Raw genomic sequence first — 23,596 nt, 5'->3', positions numbered from 1 at the left:
ATTCTAAACTGAGAATAGGGAAAGCAATACTTGCATGATAAAATTTAAAATAAATATCACTTGAACAATAAGTGATGATAGAGATACTTGCCTCAATAAGCTTTAACCGTTATTACTGGTTGACTTTGGTTCGACTTTGATCGTTTGGCTTTATCGTCAACCTACTATCCTATTCTCGATACAATCCCAACATTCAGACCCTTTGGTTGGAACTTTGTTGATCTCGACGTCTAATCACTAGATCGTTCCTAGTCCGATGTCACGTCTCGGTCCTCCGTCTAAAACCTACAGGGTTCAAATACCCTAATTCAGATAACCGCTTAAACTTAACATCAAATCGTCATCCTATTCTACCCATATGATTTTATAACCGAATTCATATTTATATGTATTATCGAAATACACATAGCAGTTATGGTTCACATCTTCGAAATTTGGTTCGGTATTTATTTTCAGAAAATACGTATACTCGTCGTTTTGAAAACAGGGTAATCGATTATTTATAAATTATCTTATCTTAATCGCAGTCCAGTTCATATAATATAATTGTATATGATTATTCGACGTTTCCGATAATTATAGGTTACGTTCCCGATATTCCGGAATTAATTTCCCGAAAATCGGGCAGCGTCTCCTTTGTTTATCCGCCTACCCGTCGAAATCAAATCGACGTCAATCACAACATAACAACAATCAATCATCCAATTCACAATCCAGACGCCAATCCCAATCACCAATACAATTCAGTTATTAACTATTTGTATTCGTACCTTTATTCATATTTTTATGTTTTTACTCATATTTTTATTTTATTCGTATTTTGTCTTTTAAATCATAGGACTCAGATCGTATCATCATAGTCCACCGTCGGCTCGCCGAGGCTCATCGCCGACGGCGATAAAATTTACGGGTTCTCGTAATTATCGGGCATCCTTCGTAAATTTCATCAATTAATTACTATAAGTCTCGCAATAACATATTTATTTCACGAATCACCGATCACATAACTGATTTATTTCAGAAATTAAGTAATTTCATCGAAATAATATAAATCAAATACGCAATAACAGTCACAGCAACAACCAGGGACGGGTCCCGCTACCAGCACGCGCAACACGCGCGGCAGCGGCGAGTTTCACTGGAACAGGGAAGAGAAACAACACAAAACAGCCACACCGAACATCATAACAGAGAAATAGGGGACAATTACAGGATATACACATCAATCGTGTATATACATACGGACACGAACCACACGCCGCAACTATCACCTCGCCGGAAAAGCGAGGGAAGGCGGCGGCGGCGAAAGTAAGGGCAGAAGCGGCCGGAACAGGGGCACCAGAACAAGGACCAGGCGGCCAAAAGAAAGAAAGAGGAAAGAAAAAAAACAGGCCAACAACACCTGGGACTTACCACTGTAGAGAGTAATTACAGAAAGAGGGGTGACAAAGGAGAGATTGAGAGAGTCGGGTAAAGCCCGGAAAAGAAAAGCAGCGGGTAGGGGGGTGCAGGGATGATTTGGGGGCTTTTTATTCTTTCTATTCTTTTTTTTTCCTTTTTTGTTATAATTATCCTAACTCGTACCGCACTTACTGATTTCAACGAATAATTTACGAGTAGGAACAGCCCAAAAATTTATCAGAACAGATTTAAAATTCTCAATATAATTTAAAACTAATATTCTAAATTTTCATGATTTTTAAACCATTTTTAACTTGCCAATCATATCCGCATTTTAACGAATTAACGAATAAATGCGGGAGTGAATAAAAGCCAGAAAATTACCGGAATAATTTTAAAATTCTCGAAATATTCTAAACTTAATAAAATATGTATCTCAAGATTTTTGAAGCATTCTGGAATTAAATACTGATTTTACAATTAAATAAAATCAGGAAATCATTTAAAATTAAATAATTAATAAAATATTGATTTCTAAATTTTATAAACCCCTAAAAATAATAAATAAAAATTATAAAACAATAAAATAATTTTAGAGACAATTTTAGCATTTTTAAGAATAAATATTCAATAAAATCGCTTTAAAATGAATTAAATGCATACAACTCGATAATTTATTATAAAATTAATCTTCGCGTCCAACAATTCACAAACAATTGATAATACAGCAACACATAGCTGACAGAACCATCACATATTTTATTTATTTAATAATTTGATAATTACATTTACAGATCGGTTCCGAAAATAGGTTACTTAGCCGCTAAGTAACTGAAAAGACGATACCATTTTAATACCAGAATTAGATAATTATCAAAACAGAGCTTCCTATAAAATTTTTTATACGAAATTAAGGTAATAATGTCTCGCCTTTTGAGAATATGGGTTCTTATCGATATATAAAATGATTTGCGTATCGAAAATTTCATACCGGTACTCCTACAGGTCAAATCGTAACCCGGATCGAAAAAGTTAAAACACGGAAAATGTTCGGAATTACCATATTAGGTTAGGAAGGAGTTTTCGGAAGAGTTTCGGGTTGTAAAAACGCAAAAACGATTGAAGTCGGACGATTCCCGGCTTTATAAAATAATTTTTATAATTAATCAGAAAATAATTAATAATTCATAAATCATCATAACATCATTTAACATTCCAAAAATTTTCCACAAAAATACCTTAATTATCTATGTTTTATTCTGGACATATTAAAATTAACATACTCGCATCTTATTACATACGAACATCCAAATATTAGTATCAAACACCAAATAATTCACCAAAATTCATATAATATTCACATAATAATCATATATTGATATAAATAATTACACGATATTTCCCGGATGTTACATCCTTCCCTCCTTAAAAGGATTCTGTCCTCAGAATCATGCTAAAGAACAGACACTGATACATTTTGAGTATCTACTTAAAATTTCTTAGGACTCACTACTCTAATCTCGTTTCAACGGTCTCCTGCCGTCATCAAATTTATCAGTTGCTCATGCAACTCCTAATTCAATCTTTTATTTCTCACATTGAGAGCTAAATTACTCTTCATAGTCATACACACATGAATGCCTTATAGATTCCTTATACCAGTGACAACAAGACCAACTCATCCACACTCACTCTATCTATCTCATTGCCTCAAAGGACTAACTTAATTCACACTAATCTTCTTCTCTTTCCACTTCTAATAGTTCGTGTTCATGAATTTTCTATTTTCACTGACTGTTCTATTCTACTTTTCATGTCTCCTTCTATTCGATTAGCCTGGCCTATGATCGTTTCTAATCGTATTCAAGAATCTTTAATCGGTTTCTTGCATTTCCTATTCGTCTGCACCCGATGTCCTAGGTTCATGACATCTGATGCTTCGGAATGTTCTACCTCTAATTTGGAAACTAAAAAGGAAAAATCTCGACAATTGCATCTACTCACCATCTGGTAGCATACTTTTATTTCTTTCCAATCACTATCGAGTAGATTTATCGAGCGAGAATCTCTTATCTGAAGAAAGTACATTAATTTGGAACGGAATGAATCATAACTTTATTAAAAACCCGGTCTCTTGGTACTAATACTCATTTTATTGTCCTATCAAATTAGATATCAATACGAACTTTGATACTCATAACATTACATACTGAAATCAACATCAATCATCTGCATTAATACCACCTTTGATATCTAACAACAAATTAAGTATCAGCATAACCCAGAAGACGGATCAAAACCTATTCGTCAATTTCTAACTTTTCCAATTCTTTTAACCATTTCCCAACAATCTTAATGATATTCACTCTTTTCTTTCTATTTGAACCTCTGCTCCTAAATGGACTTTTCCTGCTGGGTAGTTAACCACACCCTGGAGCTCATAATCAATTATATCCAGAATTCATATCTTTGAAGCTAAAAATGCGGCTTCTATTTTCCAGCTCTTCGCAAGCATATCTTCAGGCGTTCGACTTGGTCTTCCTTAGTCCTTGAACTAGCGAGGATGTTATCAATAAATATGATTACTCTATCTCAATACTCCTGGTACATTGTGTTCATTTGATCTTCAAACTTGCAATTTCTAATAATCGATGCGTGACTTCATAACTCCTTTCTCTTTTCTCCATGATTGCTTTTGTGTGTAGCGCGAAGTACCCCTTTATTTCATTATTTTTTTTTTCATTCCATATTTCTGAAGTTTTCCTTCACTCAATATCTCATTCCCACTGGGTTGTACGATACAGGACTTTTGACACCAGCTCGACTCATACTGTAACCGCCGAAAATTATTACCTCATTTCACGAGGTAACCTTGGTAAATCATTCGTTAGAATCTTCAGGGCTTAACTTTAATTATGGAGAACTCCGATATGAGATTCATTGTATCGTTCTTCTCTAATAGTTTGCCACGAATACTGTTGTTTAATTTTCCCTACTTACGCGCATTCTTTGAATGAAATTCTTGTCTTCAACTTCCGATGTTTTACTTCATTCCCCTATTAGTTCTGGCATATCTAATGTTCACAACATATATCTTGGACTATTTTATAACATTTCTTTATCATCCTTTTGATTCCCCTTCTTTTCTTATTTAGTTCTTGAAAATTTTCCTCTTACTAGCATGTACCAATTACTTACTGTTCCTCTTGTTTATCAAAAGAGCATATTCATTTAGATAAAGTCTCGCACATGTCTATGGTAATATCACGCTAATTCTACTAGGCCTTTTTAATTTACGGTAACGCCATTACTTTTTCTCAAATTTCTATATCTTTCATTTCGGATCTGGAAATTATGTTAGAGCTTGACTCAATCTAATTGGAATCGATTTCCATTTAACTAACCATTAGTTGGCAAAGTGGATCAATCAACTCCTTTAAATGATCACTTAAACCAAGTGCTAACTAGCTAACTGGAATCAAAGACCAATTACATAAGGTCAGTTTGGTCATAACAACTTTCTCAAGAACCGAGATTGCAATTATCTGGAATGCTGACGGGAATGACCATATACTTCTTTGTTCTTAACTATAGGGTAATTTCTGAAAATTTGGGCAGCACTTCCCCTACACCATTGACTACCAGTCGGACTCAAGCCGACACCATTAATCAACCAAATCATCAATTCCCACAATTCACCTTTGATCAGCATCTAACTAGTATAACATATCTCTTTTTAATTGGGATTGGATCTGAAACCCACAATGGTTAATATAACCACTCTTTTCTCAATTCTTTCAGAATATTACAAAATTTTATTAATAAGATTTAAAATTTATCTCGTGTCTCAAAATTTTATTACGCGAGTATTTTGACTTATTTATTGCAGTTACTAGTTGCGTATAGTTACTTTTAAAAAGTATACCGCATCCTTCTATTGGTCACACCAATTATTTATTATTGACGATAGGCACTTAATTTTTATTAACTATTCTGTTTATCTTTCAATAACCACGCACGATTTTCATTACTATCGTCGCAATCTGGTAGAACCTTAATCGTTATATCGTTATTTCTTAAAAGACTCCACAGTCGAGTCACCATTCCTTCATCTCCACTTACTTATACAAGTTAGAGAAGTTCATAATTTCTTGAAACACATGTTCGAAGTTTGATTACATTTAAGATTTCCCTCATCTTGAATCTTCACGACAAGTATCTTCCTGTGACGAAGGGATATTTCACGTAGTAATTGCATGTCTGAGTAATTGTTCAGAATTTCCTTTATTTATTTATTTATTATTTTTTTTTAATCGTCGTCCCGATACTCGTTTGCTCCGTCTGACGTACACAACTTACTTCCTTATTTTGTAATTGATCTAATTATTACAGTTCACTAACGATTCATTTCACGTCGAGATCCTCTAATTTGATGTGAGTCATATTACTACAATCTATCGTACTGATGAGATCCTCATAACATGAACCACTTCCTGATTTGATGTCTTTGCCACGTCCATATTTGCCAGTGCATCTATTTTCCTTGCTTGCAGATGTCCACCATTTATCGATTTACAGTCGTATCTATGTTCGTTGTATAATTCCACGTATCACACTATTTCATTTCTTTTGAAATCGTCAGAGAACAGACTTTACGCAAGAGGAGAGTTTGTAAACATGATTTTGATTGAAAAACTGGATAAGAAATAACAATGTAGCAACCGATTGGAAGAATTTGTAAATCAGAAAACTGAAGGAAGAAAAATGAGTGAAGAATGAGACAACCATATTCGTACTCAAGATGGCCAGTCTTTCATACTATATGGCATACAGCACATGATTAGGTGGCGTCCCACCCGACTCTTCATCATTTCGACAAAGCGTCATACCACAACACTGTTTGTCTCAATCAGAAATCAGTGATTTGAGGAGAGAAACAATTCAAAAGGGATATATAAGAAATTTTCTTTCATTTCTGCCTCATATAATTTATCAACAGAAGAAGCTCAGACATATTCACGAATCAAGATAAACATATACTATCGTATTAGAAGAAAGAATATCAGTGTTGATCACCTTCTATGCTTCACCTATATCTGCCTTCAGGATCGTGCGAATACAGGTTCACGATTCAAGTCACATCACTGCTTTGAAATGCTTCCTGGAAATGCCCTCACACCAAATTTAATCTTAATCGCGTCATTCCGAAGTTAAAATCACAGCTTCAGATTTTATCTATGTCGTGTAAAATACCCATTGATCACGTAATGCCTCTATTCCATTGATAGAAATACGATTCTTCTCCAATCATCTAGAAGATTCTGCCATTTCCTTCAATCATCCTCCGTCCATTCGAATCACGAATCTCGTTAAATTTTAATATTTTTATAAATTGGGTAAATATTATTTTAATATGTTGATTCAATTATTGATTTTTATTAAACATCATTTACTTTCATTTTCACATAAAACTTTAAACCTTCTTTCTGCTGATGGGTCTACTTGGCCCTTTGAATAACAACACTGAGTCTAATTCCATTCTTCTTTTTAGATCATTTTCTCTTTATAATAACAAGAACATAAGTAGTAGTTTGACAAATCATTTGTAAGACTCATTTCATGCAAAAATCTTCTGAAAGTTGATTAAGAAAATCTTTTCCGAAATCTCATTTTTAAAGTTTTGGAAATCAATTATTTGGTCGTCATTACTATATAAGTTACTTGCTATTTTCCTGATTTACCAATGAATTGTCTAGTTAAAAGAATACCCATATAAAGGTCTCTTCACTTCAGTACCTCTTTCACTATTCCTTGGATTACACTCACACTTATTAGTTAACGAGACTTTATTGGCCGTCGTAAAACATTTTATTCACAATTCCACCGCAATGCTGACATTTAGTACTGTCTTTGACATTCTTGTCGTCGTCCTTGACGTTATGCTCACAACCACGCATGCGATTCGATGTTTTGTCTGTAGATAGGGTCGTACCTCCTTGATAGACTTTCCTATACCTAATAAGGTAGATACCATTCCTTACGCAGCTCCCGATGAGTGATAAGAATCTTCTCGCAACGGTGGTGCCTTCGAAATGCGCAACATCATTTCTTCATCAGCTTCCATCAACTGGTGGCCTTTGACGTGGAACTCGTCCTAATACCTAAGTTAAATCGTGGCTTCTCTTACACAAATTCTCACAAGAATAGATCGCATATTTTTCAAAACCACGTGAAAAGTAGGGTAACATACCCAGTCTCCGTCGATCCGTCGATTTCTCATTATTGTGTGATCTGAGGTTTCAATATACCTATGATGTTGTGATATTCGCCTTACACTTTCTCATCAATCCTATCTTACCAACTCCTTATCGGATCTGCTAACCCTAATTCGCACTCAACTCAATTTGTCCTGAATATGTCTAGGGACTTTCCTATCTTGTACGACCTATCATTTCTATCCTACTCTCACCTATTCTTATTTCAGTGACCAATAACCTGCAGCTCTGATGCCAAACTGTAACACCCCAAATCCGGGGTCAAGATTTGGTGTTACTAAACCATTATTACATAAAGTAAAGAAATAAATAAATAACCCCTTGAGTCCGGATCTTTTACAGGTCATGGTATGATACAAGAATCTAACCTTCTACAACTCACTTCAACTATAATACAAGTATATATACCTTTGAACTAATGCTCTTGTCACATTCTTCTAACACCTTCAACCTCTCGCAACGGAAACTTCTCTAACTTCTGCTGTCTATCAAAGCTATTCACTTTAGTCCTTATCTGTTTCTGGCAGAAATAAGAATTGACAAAGCAAGAGTGAGCCAAAAATGCCCAGCAAGTATATAATTTGAGTTTCAAATATTAATTTTAAAGAAAACTTCCAGACAAAATCTCTGAAATATTTTGAAGGGCGAAACACGAAATCATTTGAAGGATTATGAAAATTGAAAAGGAAAATTCTTGAATATCTCGTTATCTTAAAATCAATTTGATTTGCATTGCTATGAATCACTTAGGACATAATGACATTTTTGTAAGAACTTTAGAGATCGCGTGTTTTCCAAATAGCTTCTGGTATCATCTCATAATTGAGCAATGGATGCAATAACTATTCATAAAACTACGTTCAAGAAATTCCTAACTATTCAGTATCCATCATTATCGACTAAGTTTCTATAGACTTAGCCTTCTAAACCAGCCTGATAAGGACGGGTTGAATAATTAAGAAGATCTCAATTCATTCAAGATTCTAATTATCACTGAGCAACTAATGCTGCAGCAACAATCTGAATCTCGAATATATTTAGAAACATTGTAATTTCCCGAAACTGAGGGCTAAGAAAGAATAACTTTAACCCATAATCACATTTTATTTCAAGAGGGAATGCCATTAATGGCGAACAACAATAAATTGGACTGAACACTAGAAACCAACATATGCACTATAACCTGCTGATCAGTCAGGAGATAGTGCGGATCTATACCCAACTGCATAGACCCAACCAACATATGGGGCACCCAGGCAACTATGGCCTAAAGGGTCCGGTCCATCTCCGGCCCATAGGATCCAGCTCATTACTGGTCCTTAAATATATATATATATAGTAACCATCCAGTCCGTGGAGTATTTTGATGTCAAATCACTTTGGGTACTTGCTCAAGAGAGCAATCGATGATAAAGAAATAATAGTGAAAGGAACTTGCATAAATAAGAGTAATTGCAGCGAAATATAAAACAGTTAACTATTCTGAACTTTGAATAGGAGCGAATAAATATTTGCAGTATTTAAGGAGAAAGGTTAGGAATACTTGCAGTATTTAAAAGAAAGTTCGGGAATACTTGCATAAACAGAATTATTTAATTCAGCGATCTGTTTATCGATTCTAAACTGAGAATAGGGAAAGCAATACTTGCATGATAAAATTTAAAATAAATATCACTTGAACAATAAGTGATGATAGAGATACTTGCCTCAATAAGCTTTAACCGTTATTACTGGTTGACTTTGGTTCGACTTTGATCGTTTGGCTTTATCGTCAACCTACTATCCTATTCTCGATACAATCCCAACATTCAGACCCTTTGGTTGGAACTTTGTTGATCTCGACGTCTAATCACTAGATCGTTCCTAGTCCGATGTCACGTCTCGGTCCTCCGTCTAAAACCTACAGGGTTCAAATACCCTAATTCAGATAACCGCTTAAACTTAACATCAAATCGTCATCCTATTCTACCCATATGATTTTATAACCGAATTCATATTTATATGTATTATCGAAATACACATAGCAGTTATGGTTCACATCTTCGAAATTTGGTTCGGTATTTATTTTCAGAAAATACGTATACTCGTCGTTTTGAAAACAGGGTAATCGATTATTTATAAATTATCTTGTCTTAATCGCAGTCCAGTTCATATAATATAATTGTATATGATTATTCGACGTTTCCGATAATTATAGGTTACGTTCCTGATATTCCGGAATTAATTTCCCGAAAATCGGGCAGCGTCTCCTTTGTTTATCCGCCTACCCGTCGAAATCAAATCGACGTCAATCACAACATAACAACAATCAATCATCCAATTCACAATCCAGACGCCAATCCCAATCACCAATACAATTCAGTTATTAACTATTTGTATTCGTACCTTTATTCATATTTTTATGTTTTTACTCATATTTTTATTTTATTCGTATTTTGTCTTTTAAATCATAGGACTCAGATCGTATCATCATAGTCCACCGTCGGCTCGCCGAGGCTCATCTCCGACGGCGATAAAATTTACGGGTTCTCGTAATTATCGGGCATCCTTCGTAAATTTCATCAATTAATTACTATAAGTCTCGCAATAACATATTTATTTCACGAATCACCGATCACATAACTGATTTATTTCAGAAATTAAGTAATTTCATCGAAATAATATAAATCAAATACGCAATAACAGTCACAGCAACAACCAGGGACGGGTCCCGCTACCAGCACGCGCAACACGCGCGGCAGCGGCGAGTTTCACTGGAACAGGGAAGAGAAACAACACAAAACAGCCACACCGAACATCATAACAGAGAAATAGGGGACAATTACAGGATATACACATCAATCGTGTATATACATACGGACACGAACCACACGCCGCAACTATCACCTCGCCGGAAAAGCGAGGGAAGGCGGCGGCGGCGAAAGTAAGGGCAGAAGCGGCCGGAACAGGGGCACCAGAACAAGGACCAGGCGGCCAAAAGAAAGAAAGAGGAAAGAAAAAAAACAGGCCAACAACACCTGGGACTTACCACTGTAGAGAGTAATTACAGAAAGAGGGGTGACAAAGGAGAGATTGAGAGAGTCGGGTAAAGCCCGGAAAAGAAAAGCAGCGGGTAGGGGGGTGCAGGGATGATTTGGGGGCTTTTTATTCTTTCTATTCTTTTTTTTTTCCTTTCTTGTTATAATTATCCTGACTCGTACCGCACTTACTGATTTCAACGAATAATTTACGAGTAGGAACAGCCCAAAAATTTATCAGAACAGATTTAAAATTCTCAATATAATTTAAAACTAATATTCTAAATTTTCATGATTTTTAAACCATTTTTAACTTGCCAATCATATCCGCATTTTAACGAATTAACGAATAAATGCGGGAGTGAATAAAAGCCAGAAAATTACCGGAATAATTTTAAAATTCTCGAAATATTCTAAACTTAATAAAATATGTATCTCAAGATTTTTGAAGCATTCTGGAATTAAATACTGATTTTACAATTAAATAAAATCAGGAAATCATTTAAAATTAAATAATTAATAAAATATTGATTTCTAAATTTTATAAACCCCTAAAAATAATAAATAAAAATTATAAAACAATAAAATAATTTTAGAGACAATTTTAGCATTTTTAAGAATAAATATTCAATAAAATCGCTTTAAAATGAATTAAATGCATACAACTCGATAATTTATTATAAAATTAATCTTCGCGTCCAACAATTCACAAACAATTGATAATACAGCAACACATAGCTGACAGAACCATCACATATTTTATTTATTTAATAATTTGATAATTACATTTACAGATCGGTTCCGAAAATAGGTTACTTAGCCGCTAAGTAACTGAAAAGACGATACCATTTTAATACCAGAATTAGATAATTATCAAAACAGAGCTTCCTATAAAATTCTTTATACGAAATTAAGGTAATAATGTCTCGCCTTTTGAGAATATGGGTTCTTATTGATATATAAAATGATTTGCGTATCGAAAATTTCATACCGGTACTCCTACAGGTCAAATCGTAACCCGGATCAAAAAAGTTAAAACACGGAAAATGTTCGGAATTACCATATTAGGTTAGGAAGGAGTTTTCGGAAGAGTTTCGGGTTGTAAAAACGCAAAAACGATTGAAGTCGGACGATTCCCGGCTTTATAAAATAATTTTTATAATTAATCAGAAAATAATTAATAATTCATAAATCATCATAACATCATTTAACATTCCAAAAATTTTCCACAAAAATACCTTAATTATCTATGTTTTATTCTGGACATATTAAAATTAACATACTCGCATCTTATTACATACGAACATCCAAATATTAGTATCAAACACCAAATAATTCACCAAAATTCATATAATATTCACATAATAATCATATATTGATATAAATAATTACACGATATTTCCCGGATGTTACATTATGTATGTGTTATGGACCCCAAACTTCTGACCCGGGTTTGGAGGGCGCCACAGTGAAGTAGTTGGTTTTCTAGCATATAAAGGTTGTGAAGAAGTGGTTTCAGCTGTGGTAGGCTCCTGTGGGTGTTCCTGCATTAGTGCCGCTACAAGTGCAAGAGCCATAGTTGTACTAGTACTTGAAGTGCTTCTCATGTCAGGCATTGGGTAAGGGTAAGTCTTGAATTTCTCCAACATGAATTTGGTGATACTTAGACTTACCTTTATCTGATTGTATTCAGTTGTCCAAATAGGATTTTAGACACTGACTTACATTTTCCTATTCGACTGGCATCTATCCTTTCAGTTAAATGCATGTCATTCACTTTATAATTTAAAGCAGACATAATGAATCTAGGAAAAAAAATTTCTTTACCTCTACTTACCAAATGCATTGTTAGCCTAAAGCTAAGTCCTCCTAGGATGGGGCTTTCAACATCAATGTGCTTGTCATATGCCATTGAGTAGACAAGCTTATGAACCACATTTAAAATGTTGTCAAAGCCTGTCTTACTGCATGTGAAATTTGATGATTGTGTCAAACACAAAGACCATTCTTTCCTTAAGTGTTTCTTGTTGAGCATGGCCAAGTCAATTTTATCTCTATAATGGATGAAATCCATAAATTCTGAGATCTCTTCTAAGCTAGGAGGTGCACCCATTTGCACACATCTTCTCTGTGGAGATGCCTAGTGCTTTGTTCAAGTCAAGAGTATTGAACTCTACAGCTACCCCCTTGATGCTGCAGTTTACCACCATTATCATCACCTGAGTGTCATCTTCATGAGTGGTAAGTATAGTACTGTTTCAGAATTTATTGAGAACATCCAAGTACAACACATGATTTGTTGTTAGGGCTCCTACAAGGTAGGAATCAATCACAAACTTCACAAAGCACATGAAATTATCAGGTGCTTGTGTTGGGTCAACAAAAGCTAAAAAGTTAGCTAATCCTTGGGGATTACAGATCTTTGGGTGTATGTGTTTGAAGCCATTTGATAGTGTTATGAATTTGAGTGGGTAAGTGTTCTTAAGAAAGAGAAAGCTTTAAAAGTTGAGAATGGTGAAAAATCATTGTAATTAGGTCGATATGTTTGGGTATTTATAATGTAGAGATGTGACTTTTCGATAAGGGAATAATGAATTTTTGAAAAGTTATATAGAGAAGTCACGTGGCTTATAGAGAACTCGTGTTGAGATGTCATTTTCTTGACTCTTATCGAGAACTAGATAGTGACATATCCATATATTATACAAATACCTAGTTTCTCTATCACGACAAAATTATTCTAATTTATATTATGAGAATTACATCACAAAATTAAAATATATTTTATATTAGGAGTATTTTATTGAAATAATTTATTGAATTAAATTTTTCCAGTGTGAGTTATCGAGAAGTCCAGATTTGTATTGTAGAGAACTCTATATCGATAAGTATATCAAGATCTCTACATGACTTATCGATAAGTCCTTAAAGACATCGGGAAGTAATTTTAGACTTTTCGCGAACTCAGTTCTCTACATACTTTTTCTTAATATGATTCTATCTTATATCAATTTCACATTGCAACAATATGAATTAATATTTTGACATCTTTTCTCAGAATTAGAAAAATTCCAAGTTAGATTTATTTTTGAAAAATAAGTATACAGAGAATTCTGAAATATTTATAAATCATATTCTAGTTAATCCCTAATTATATCAAATTAATGTTGATTTATAAAGAAGTAATATGCTGCAACATGTTAGCCAAGTTCTTGCCTTAGGATGAAGAGTTAAGCATACCAATGGAACTTACAATTCTTGTGAAAGTTGCTTCATCCAAAGGTTTAGTGAAAATATCAGTTAACTATTTTTTTATTTGAACATAAATAAGCTCAATGGTACCATTTGTAGCTTGTTCTCTAATAAAATGGTACCTTACATCAATGTGCTTTGTTCAAGAATGATTAATGGGATTAGCAACTATGGATATTGCACTAGTGTTATCACAAATGATAGAAATTTTCTGCAACACTAGTCCATAATCCATTAGTTGATTTCTAATCCAAAGCACATGAGCACAACAACTTCCAGCAGCTATATATTCAGCCTCAACTCTAGAAGTTGACGCAGCCTGTTATTTCTTATTGTACCAGGATACAAGTCTTTGACCAAGAAATTGACAGCTTCCACTAATGCTCTTCCGGTCAACCATGCATCCAGTAATATCTGCGTCTGTGTATCCAATAGCTTCAAAACCAGTTCCCCTAGGATACCATAATCTCAAGTTAGGTTTTCCCTTCAAATATCTGAAAATTCTCTTGACAAACATTAGATGTGATTCTTTAGGATTTGCTTGAAATATTGCAAACACACATGTAGAAAACATGATATTTGGTCTACTTGTAGTCAAATAAAGTAAAGATCCAATCATTGTCCTATAGCTTGGAATGTCTACACTCGTTCTTTTCTTACCCAATTTGGTATCTGTAGACATGGGATAAATGCATATGAGCAATCCACCATTCCAAAAAAATTCAGAAGATCTTTGACATAGTTTGGCTAATGAAAATTTCATCACTTTATTGACTAATTTGAAGGCCAAATAAGTTTGAACTAGGATAATGTCATCACCATGTTGCTTATAGAATAGAGTTTTATAAATTGTGCCTCTACTGAATCCATTCTTGATCAAGAATTCTGATAAAGTATCATACCATGCTCTTGGTGCTTGCTTCAAACCATACAGAGCCTTTAATAGTCTATAAATAAAATCTGGAAATTCTGGATCTTCGAAGCCAGGGGGATGTTGCACAAAAACTTCTTCTTCTAGTTCACCATTGAGGAATGCACTTTTCACATCCATTTGATACACTTTGAAATTTGAGTGTGCAGTAAATGCAAGGAAAATTATTATTGCTTCAAGTCTTGTAAATGGAGCAAAAGTTTCATCATAATCAATTCCTTCTTCTTGTGAGTAGCCTTTAGCAACAAGTCTATCTTTGTTTATGGTAAAAACACCATTTTTATCCATTTTATTCCTGTACACCCACTTTATTCCAACGATGCTTATGTTTCTTGGTGCAGGAACCAACTCCCATACTTTATTTCTTTCAAATTAATTTAGCTCTTCTTGCATAGTAGTTATATAGTCAGGATCAAGTAGAGCTTTATCAGTTTTCTTAGGATCAATTTGAGATAAGAAGCATGCATGTAGACATTCATTTTCAGTGGTATTTCTAGTTCTCGCACCAGTATTATGGTCACCAATAATAGTATCTCTGATGTGACTCCTGTCCCATCTTCCTGTGCGTTGATTTTGATGACTATAGTTGTCTTTATTTTCTTCATTATTGTCATGACTTGCAGAACCATTATCTCTTTCTCCTCCTGAGTTTGTGCTATCAAATTCAGGCGAGCTTCTGTCTTGAGATGAATTCTCATTTGCAGAATTCACTGGATCACTAGCTTCTTCTTCTCTAGTGTCTATATTATTTTCATCTTTATCTTCAAAATTACTGTCAAGATTGAGATTTTCAAATTTCAGATCTTCAGCTTCATTTTCATCAAGACATTCTAAGCCAAGGTTCTTGTCATCATCAAATATCACATATGTGCTCTCCATTATTTTTTTTGCTCTAACACATAGACCCTGTAGACAGTCATTTCCAATGAATAATCGAGAAAGATAGATTCAAATATTTTAGAGTCAAATTCGCCAACATATTCAGAGTTATCTTTTAACACAAAGCACTTGCTTCCAAACACATGGAGATGTTTAACTATAGGCTTCTTCTTAGGCATGATTGAGTAAGGTGACTTGTCAATGCTTTTGTTTGTCAAATTTCTATTCAGAGTATAACATGTTGTGTTGACAGTTTGCTCCCAAAAGCTAGTTGGTAACTTGGCATCCTGTAACATTTTCCTTACAGCTAGAATCAGAGTTCTGTAATTTTTTTCAACCACACCATTTTGTTGAGGTGTTTTTGGAGATGAGAACTCTTGAGTGATGCCTTTGTCTTTACATAAATCATTTAATATGGAATTTTTGAACTCAGTACCATTGTCACTTCTCAATCTTTTCAAAGAATTGTCATCTTTAGCATGTTTCTCAATCTTCTTTATATGCTCAGTGATAATGTGTTGAGTTTCATCTCTCAAATGCATGAATTCCCTTGAGTAGTCATCCACCATTATCAGTGCATATATCTTCTTAGAAATGGACATGACATTTACATGACCAAACAAATCCATGTGGATAAGTTGTAGAAGAGCATTAATAGAATTCACAGACTTGCTCTTATACTTGATCTTTTCATTTTTTATTTCGGACAAGCTTTACAGACTTCATCTTAGACAGACTCTAAGGCTGGCATGTCCCTCACCAATTCTCTTTTGACAAGAGTGTTAATTGCTTTGAAGTTTAGGTGGGAGAGCTTTTTATGCCAAAGTCTGCTTTGTTCACTTGATGCCTTTGTTTAGAAGCAACACACTTTGTCCTTGCTAGCTGAGTTCATGTCAACAACAAACAGGCTTCCTTTTCTTACTCTTTTGATAGCAATTTCCCCAGTCTTTTTGTTTGTTATTGAGCAATCTTTTTTATCAAATGTAACTCTAAAACCTTTATCTGTAAATTGATTGACACTTAAAAGATTAATTTAAGACCTTCAACCAGTGCTACATCTTGAATGAAAATATTTCCACAAATCAAACTGCAATATCCCATTATGAATCCCTTGTTGTTATCTCCAAAGGTCACCAAAGGGCCGACCATCTCCTCAAACTGTGATAGCATGGATTTATCACATGTCGTGTGTCTGGAACAACCACGATCAATGATCCATGTGACTTTATTCTTCTTGCCTTGCACACGATGAGGTTTAAGTATTTTTAGCTACCCAAACTGTGTTGGACATATTCTTCTTCTTTGCAGAGTTAACAGGAGTAAAACTTGAGTAATCAACAGAAACAATTTTTATAGTTTGATTAACTTTCTCATTTTTACTACAGATCTAAGATTAACTTTTTTGGATCTTTCTTAGCTTATGACGGCTATTCATAACCTTCATGTTGAATGGAATGCAATCGAACTTGTCACAAATGAATAGGGGTCATCTGCTTGAGCTTCATTGTACTTGTATGCCCCATACTTTGGCAAACTAAAAATCTTTTTACAGAGATGAGTTAGGTAAATTATTGAGCCACATCTTTGACACTAATTCCTAAGATGCAACATAAGCATAATTGTTTCTTTTATTGACTCCTATCTTTCTATTTTTGTTTTTGTTTTTCTTTCCCATGCTTTCATTTTTGCTTCTGTTTTAGGTGTCTTGAGGACTGGACCAGTCCCATATTTTTTCTCACTTTCAATGTTGACAGTTGATCTGACATTTTTCTTTCCTTCATCTTCATCTGCAATTTCTTGCTTGATGATGAGCTCCCCTTCACTGAAATTCACTTAACAAGCTTTGAACAAGGGTGCATTCATTTTTTGAAGCACAACAAGAACTTCCTTGTTCACCATTTCTCTGCCTTTATCAATTTGATTTTTTTTAGATTAACCAGCCTCATAGTGCAGCCCAATTGCTATGTTAGCACAGGGTTTGTTCTTTTCATGATATTCGCCAACTAGTTCAGAAGAATTTTGAAATTACTTAAGACTAAGTTCATTTTTCTCAATTTATCTCTCAGTACAGCTTCTATCTCCTCTGCACATTTCAGCTTATTTTTAAGATATTCATTTTCTTGCCTAACTGACTCTAGTCTCATAAACTGCAGCTCTAGTTATTGTTTCTTAATTTACAGTTCCTAATTCACTTTTGATAGTTTATTCATTTTCTCAGTTGCAACCTCCATGCTTGTGTGAATGTGAAACATTTCCATACTCATCTTTTCAACAGTTTCCTTATATTGTGAGGCATTTAAATTAATGGTGGTTAGGATAGGTACCATTGATCTGCATATTTCCTTTTGACAACTCTGTGTTGCAATTAGCCTCTTCTGAATAACTCCGATAACTTATTTTGTCTGTTGCACCCACTCTGGTTTAAGAACGTTCTCCAACTTCATCCAGTAAAAATCTTTCATTAATAGGTAGAAGATGAGATGACTGGGTTAGTCTGTCCACTATAACCCGAATGGCTTCATGGTTTGCTTTCATCCTTGGTAATCCGAATATGACATCCAGAGCAATATGCTTCCATTTTCATTCTGGAATCTCTAACTGTTACAATAATCCATTTGGTCTTTGATGCTCCACTTTAACTCTTTGACATGTGTAACATTTGCTTACCCATTCCGTAATCTCTCCTTTCATATTCGGCCATCAATAGTTCTTCTTTAAATCTCTATACATCTTGGTACTCCCTGGATGGATTGAATACTTAGAATTATGAGTTTCCTATAAAATTTCATTCTTCAACCCGTCACTGATGAAATCCAAATTTTTGAAAGAAAATCTAAGAATACCTTGATCATCCTTCTGAGTGCATAACGCTCCTCCTACTAAACTGTTAACATCCTGATTCATTATCTCCTCTTGACATCTCTTTATCTTCTCTAACAATTCTGGCTGAAAGGTCATACTATACTTCTTTGCTTCATTTGTCTTACAAATTCTAACTTCCAATTCCAAATTCTGAAATTCCTTATATAACTCTTATGGCACAAAATATACATCCAATCTCTCTTTTTGGCTTAATACGTCTGCCACTTCATTTACTTTTCTTGGGTGATAGTTAATCGTACAATCACAGTCTTTGATCAACTTCAACCATCTTCGTTGTCTCATGTTAAGTTCCTCTTTGTATGATTATATACTTCAAACTCTTTATGGTCCATATAAATCTCATATTTTTCTCCAACCATCTTCGTTGTCTCATGTTAAGTTTCTTTTTGCATGAATATATACTTCAAACTCTTTATGGTCCATATAAATCTCATATTTTTTTTTGGTAATAGTTAATCATACAATAACAGTCTTTGATCAACTCCAACCATCTTCGTTGTCTCATGTTAAGTTCCTTTTTGCATGAATATATACTTTAAACTCTTTATAGCCCATATAAATCTCATATTTTTCTCCATATAGATAATGTTTTCAAATTTTCAAAGCAAATACTATTGCTGTTAGTTCCAAATTATGAGTAGGATACTTCTGTTCATGAGGTTTCGGTTGTCTAGACGCATATGCAATAAATTTATTGTGCTGCATCAACATAGAACCTAATCCCTTATGAAAAGCATTACTATAGATTACAACTCTTCTTGATCATATTGAAGTGATAAAACAGGTGTTGTGATCAATCTCTTCTTCAATTCCTGAAAACTTTCTTCACACTTCTCATTACATATAAACTTCTCACTTTTCCTAGTAAGCTTCGTCAAAGGTGTTACAATCTTCGAGAAATCTTGAACAAATTGTCGATAATATCATGTCAATACTAAGAAACTTCTCACTTCTGTTGGTGTTTTTGGTCTCTCCCCAATCATAATAGCTTTTATCCTTGCTGGATCCACTTTGTTTCCTTCATCACTGACTATTTATCTTAAGAATTAAACTTCTTGCAACCAAAACTCACACCTTAAAAACTTAGCATACAACTTTTTCCTTTTCAGAATTCCCAAAACTATCCTTAAATACTTTGCATGGTCCTCCTTTGACTTCGAGTAAATCAAAATATCATTTATAAACACAATTACAACTTATCCAGATACTCCTAAAGATTTTGTCCATTAAGTTTAAATGTTGTTGGTGTATTGGTCAATCCAAAAGACATTACTAGAATTTCATAATGACCGTACTTAGTTCTGAAAGCTGTCTTCGGTACGTCCTTCAGTTCAATCTTCAAATGATGATAACAAAATCTCAAATCAATCTTAGAAAATACTTTGCTTCTTTTAACTGATCAAACAAATCATTAATTCTAGGTAACAGATACTTGTTCTTGATAATAAGCTTGTTGAGCTTCTGATAGTCGATACATAATCTCATGCTTCCATCTTTCTTCTTAACAAATAGTATCGGTGCACCCCATGGGGACACATTGGGTCTAATCACTCCTCTTTCTAATAACTCTTGCAATTGCTTTGCTAACTCCTTTATTTTACTGGCGCCATTCTGTACGGGGCTTTGGATACTGGTTCCGTTCCAGGTGCTAAGTCGATCATAAATTCAATTTCTCTATCTGGAGGAAGTATTTGTAACTTGTCTGGAAACACGTCTAGAAATTCATTGACAACTAGAATATCTTAAAAAAAAATTACCAACTTTTGGCTTCTATTTATTATATAAGCAATATAATACTCCCATCTTTGCCACAATTACCTTTTATCTTGAATCATCTTTAAAAACTTATTTACTTGCCTATGACCTATAAACATCACCACTTTCTCATCCAGCATTTTTAGAATTATCTTTTTATCACGACGGTCTATATGAGCATCACGCTTAAATAGCCGGTCCGTTCCTAGGATAATTTCAAATTATCCTCTCCTAAATGGTATCAAATCAGCACAAACTTATTTCCAGAAATCTCCATCTCACAATTAATACACACTTGGTTAACATATACATGTTCTTAATTTGCTAGTTTTATAGTCATGATCTTATTTAATAATACAATTGGGCACTTCAACTTATCAGCAAAATCCAGAGAAATAAATGATCGAGTTGCCCCTGAATATACTAATACTTTAGCACATAAGGAATTCACAGTAAGCACACCCACCTTCATATCCGTATTCTGAATAGCATCTTTCACAAACATATCATAAAATCCCTCTCTTGGAGGCTCATTCACTATCGAAATAGATCCCACGATTCTTAGCGTATCACTAACTGGTGCTGGTGATTTACAATCCTTGCCATATGCCCTGGTTTCCCATACTTGAAACATGTAAACTCAATTGTCGGAATTTTGCCCGCTTGATTCGTAATAGATTCACTTTTGTTTGGAAGACTTTTATAAAGAACAATAGTGCAACAAAATAATTAGAAGGATCCATAATTCAATAAATTTATGGTTGAAAAAGAAAGAATGAGTAATAATTTGAATATGATTGAGACAACCACATTGGTACTCAAGATGACCAGTCTTTCGTACCATATGGCATACAGCATATGATTAGGTGGCATCCCACCAGACTCTTTGTCATTCCGACAAAGCATCGCACTATAATACCGCTTGTCACAATCAGAAAGTAAAACTTGAGAGAAAGATGATTTTGAAAGGAATACAACAATCTTCTTTTTCTTATCACCTTATAGAACTTATAATGAAAGAAGTTCATATTTATTCAAGAATTAAGAAAATTATATACTATAGTATTGTAGAAAAGAATGATACCGTTGGTCATCATCCATATTCACTTCTGTACACCTTCATAGCTCGTTCAATCAATAGATCCTATTCCGGGTCATATATTAACTTTAGAAAGTCCTTTGAAATGCCTTCATAAATTGATCACTATAATACATTCCTACTTGTTAAGTCTTGTATCTTTGGTGTCGTGTCTCCACGTTCAATATTTTAATAATTCAATCATAATTGCCTTTTTATGGGATTTATAATTATAACTTCAAATTTTGTCTATGCCACTGATCATCCAACATATCGACTGTTTTTCTAATAATAATATTCTTCCTTTAGAAAAATCTGGAAGTTTTCTCAATCTTCTTTGATCATACTCAGGCTTCTTTTAAATCAATGGATTCTTTAAACTCTAACAGTCTCAAGAATTTGATGAAAAATTTCTCTGCATGCTAATTCTGTTGTTACCATTATCAAACATAATTTGCATTCTTCTATCAAGAACAATTAAAACTTCTCCATAATAGCGGGTCTACTTGGCCCTCTGAATTAACCATACTAATTCTAGACAAGTATTCTTCTAGGTAATCTGGGTCTTATTACAAACAAGAAACTCAAGTAGTAATTTGACAACCAATTTTTAAAATTTATTTTGTTTAAAGAACTTTTAGAAATTTTGTTAAGAAAATCTCCTGCGAAACTTGTTTCAGATTTTGGAAATCGCACATCTGGTCGTCATTACTATATGAGTTGGTTGTCCTCCTTAACCATAACAAGGTACCAACTTAAGGAAATAATCACATAAGAGTCCATCCACTTCAATCTATCTTCTAGCCCTTATTGGGTTCATTTTTTTTCATTAGTCAACGAAAACTTCAGTTATTGTTGCATACTATCTTATTCGTAACTTCACTTCAAAGCTTCCATCTAGTACTATCTGTGATACTCTCATCATTATTTTTATATCATAAAGTACAATAGGCCTATCCAATAGTCAGCAAGTCTATTTTATATAACAAGACAAAAATCTAGTGATATCACACCACATGACATCTGTCATAACACCGTCATCTAGTCCACTTTACAAGATAATCAGGGGTGGCATGCTCGCTAGTGGCTCCATATAACCTAGTAACATCTATCCTCCATAACACCTGAACCCTCTTTCTAGATTTCTTCTCACCTTCCTTAATATCTCATGTACTCGCAATATGATGTAGCTCTCGAATCCATCCTCATATGTGTTGTTGCTCCATAAGACATGTAACGACTGGGAAATTTACGTTTATATTATATCATAATTATAATAAAATATGTGTATTACTATGTCATTTATGTGTAATTATCTGATAAACCCTAACCGTTATGTGTTACGTGTATTCCATGTCATTTCAGTATTTTTAAGGTATTTTTCAGATATTTTATTATGCATTCATAGGTTTCATTTCAAACGTTTTACGACCCAAATAATGATTTTAAAGCCAGTATTTCAAATAAAATAATGGGCCTTATTTTTCATCAAATGGCTTTTACAATCGCAATATTCTGAACATCTAGATATTTTATAAATTTTCTCGTTTTACGAAATGATTTTTCCGGGCCCCATTGGGTGTCAAAAACCCCACAAAAATCACATTTTTATTTTTATAAAATTATAGGACTTTCATTTATATTATTTCTTTGCATTTTTGCATTATTCACAATTTTTGGGAAATTTTGGCATATATATTGTATATATAAAATAATTATAAATTAAATTTTAATACTCAAAAATTATAAAATTAGGGGCCTATTAATTTTAAGAAGTGTAGAATTAGGGCCTTAATTTTAATTAGGAGTATTAATTTTACTACTATAAATAGCCTAATTTTTATTTAATTAATTATAATTAATCATTAAAATCTGCAAAAATACATAAAATTCTCTGAAATCGGGTCGGGAAGAACAGGTTCGGGTCGAAGAATCAAGTCGTGATTTCTCACTGATTACAGCATCAAATCGTGTGATTCAAGTACTCAAATCGAAGGTTTTGATCCGTTCTTTCTGTTTCTTGCATCAATTTCACGTTTTATTGCATCATTTTTGATTTTCGATTTCTAGGGTTTATGTTCGAATTAGGACTTTTTGATTCTAGGGTTATTTTGATGTTTTGATG

Source organism: Apium graveolens, chromosome 9 (genome assembly GCF_009905375.1).
Source record: "Apium graveolens cultivar Ventura chromosome 9, ASM990537v1, whole genome shotgun sequence".
In the NCBI taxonomy this organism is placed as follows: domain Eukaryota; kingdom Viridiplantae; phylum Streptophyta; class Magnoliopsida; order Apiales; family Apiaceae; genus Apium; species Apium graveolens.
The sequence above is the reverse complement of the archived record's forward strand: the minus strand, read 5'-3'. Positions refer to the sequence as shown.